This window comes from Centroberyx gerrardi, chromosome 8, assembly GCF_048128805.1.
Source record: "Centroberyx gerrardi isolate f3 chromosome 8, fCenGer3.hap1.cur.20231027, whole genome shotgun sequence".
NCBI classification, from domain to species: Eukaryota; Metazoa; Chordata; class Actinopteri; order Beryciformes; family Berycidae; genus Centroberyx; species Centroberyx gerrardi.
In genome coordinates, this window is record NC_136004.1 from 34036474 (window position 1) to 34038973 (window position 2500).

The following is a 2500-nucleotide window of genomic DNA, read 5'->3' on the forward strand; positions in this document are numbered from 1 at the left end:
TCGGGTCCTGGATCCCAACACCTTCGTCTCGTGGCGTTCCCCGCGGCTCAGCGTTCACATGCTTCCTGTTATTGTTTATTTAGATGTCATTAAGAGTTATAACATTTGCTATCATCAATTTGCTGACGACACACGGTTCTACGTCTCTATAGCGCCTGATGCTCAGACTGACTCCCTGCTGCAGTGGACGGGTCAACCTGTAGACGTTCAGAACAGCTGAACAGAGACAACACAGAGCTTCTCATCAGTAGTGATGGACTGCAGAGAAATGAGATTCTGCCTCATCTGGACTTCCAGTCTCTGAAGGCTGAGGATCATGTCAGAGATCTTTGTTTTAAGAACCACATCAGTGACGTGTGCAAAACGAACGGCCTTTCATCACTGACGTAATATTTCTAAGGTCCGTAAGGTCCGCTTTAATCTTCAGAGTTCAGAATGCTGCCAGAATAGAAACACACTAGAGACCACATCAGACCTGTTCTTAAATCTCTTCATTGGCAACCTGTATCCTCCAGAACTGATTTTAAGATCATCTTATTAGTTTTTAAACGTCTTCATGGTCTTGCTATGATATGATAGTGAGAGTCGTACCATCAGTGTGCTTCAGACTGAGTCAGCGTTCAGGACGTTCAGAGCCGCTGACTCAGCACTTTTAAGAAGCATCTTAAAACACATCTGAACTCCTTAAGTGGTAAATTGTTTCCATGTATTTTGTGTATTTTCTTTTACTTCTGTGCATTTAAATTTTATCCTTCATTGTCCTTTTTATTTTGTCTTTATTGTTTTACTCCTTTTATTTCTTTGTTGTTATCCTTTTTATTCTGTAAAGCACAGTTTCTAAACAGTCTTGTTAAAAGGTGCTATACAAATAAAGTGTATTATTATTATTATATTAGTTGTTAGACCCACAGACAGTATTGTCTGTAGCTGTTGGACCCACAGACAGTATTGTCTGTAGTTGTTGGACCCACAGACAGTATTGTCTGTAGTTGTTGGACCCACAGACAGTATTGTCTCCAGTCAGCTGTCAGTTGCTGCAACAACGAGTCCAAACTGTTTGTCAGAATATTCCAGAAAGCGTCTGTGTCTCCACAGCAGAGAGGAAACAGACTCAGTTCCAGGAAACCACAGAACTATTTCTCTCTGCGCAGCACAGAGCGCTGTGGGGTGAGAGGCGGTTCCCGGCGGAGCGATCCGGTTCCGGACGGTCGGGTCAGATCGTAAACAGTAGAGTTCGGTAGAAGACGATCCGCCGAGGGGAAACGGTCGGTGCCGCCGCTTTCCGGGCCGCGGAGAGAAATACGTCGGTCGCTCTCCGGATCGTTTTCACAAACGGCTTTTCTGGAATATTCTGACAAACAGTTTGGACTTGTTGTTGCAGCAAGAGGCAGCGGAGCTTCAACTGACAGCTGACTGGAGACAAGACTGTCTGTGGGTCCAAGAGCTACAGACAATACTGTCTGTGGGTCCAACAGCTACAGACAATACTGTCTGTGGGTCCAACAGCTACAGACAATACTGTCTGTGGGTCCAACAGCTACAGACAATACTGTCTGTGGGTCCAGCAGCTACAGACAATACTGTCTGTGGGTCCAACAGCTACAGACAATACTGTCTGTGGGTCCAACAGCTACAGGAGGAAGAGAGGAGTTATATAGAGGAACTAAATCAATGAACTGATCATTTAAAAACATAATCAATAAAACAATGAAAACAACAGGAGCTGAGGAAATGCAGCTCCAATAAAAATTAAACTGATTCATTAGAAAAGAGATAAAACAGAATCCAATTGATCACTGAGTCAGTTCCCAGATCATTAACTAATCAATGGACAAATGACTAATTACTAACTAATTAAGAAATGAAGTATTACGAGTTAATTGGTTAGTAAGTAGTACCAGGTATTACTAAGTTATTACTAAAGACTGAAGGACTAATTACAATTTATTTTTAATATTAAAAAACATGAATAATAAGTAAATACCTAAAGATTACTAAATAACTACTAGATAATAACCCTACATACACTACAATGCATCTATTACTCATTATACCATGGTCTGGGTGAATACTCGATTCTGATTGGCTGCAGGGTGTCCGTTAATTCCTGATAATGGACACCTACTAAGTAGTTCCAGTGAAACTGTCTGTTCGCTGGCTACGTATCAGCCTGTATCTAAAGTTAGTAACCATAGCAACAGGGACGCAGTCAGAGCCTCCGTTTACAATTTCATTTGTTGGTGAAAATCTTGATATTGATCTGGGGACAGTGACATGTCTGGATAGCTAGCTAGTCTTGCTGTTCAACATCCTGTCAAATTATATTTACTGTTTGTCACCCGGACGCAGTGTTACTGACTGAGTCTTGCTAGCATAACGTTAGCTTCCTGCTCACTGCTGAGTTAAAGGTTCTGTGAGCTGAGCGGACAGGAAACATCTCCAGGTCGTATCTGAGGTTCGTCCTATTTACTGGAGTAGTGAACAACGTTTCCATTGCATA

General features: G+C 42.2%; 1 protein-coding gene across 1 annotated transcript in view; it reads right to left on the minus strand.

Moving 5' to 3' along the window:
* Window positions 1-2500, minus strand: part of LOC139915807 (regulator of G-protein signaling 3-like) — a 33984-nt gene that overhangs the window by 6773 nt on the left and 24711 nt on the right. The window lies entirely within an intron of this gene.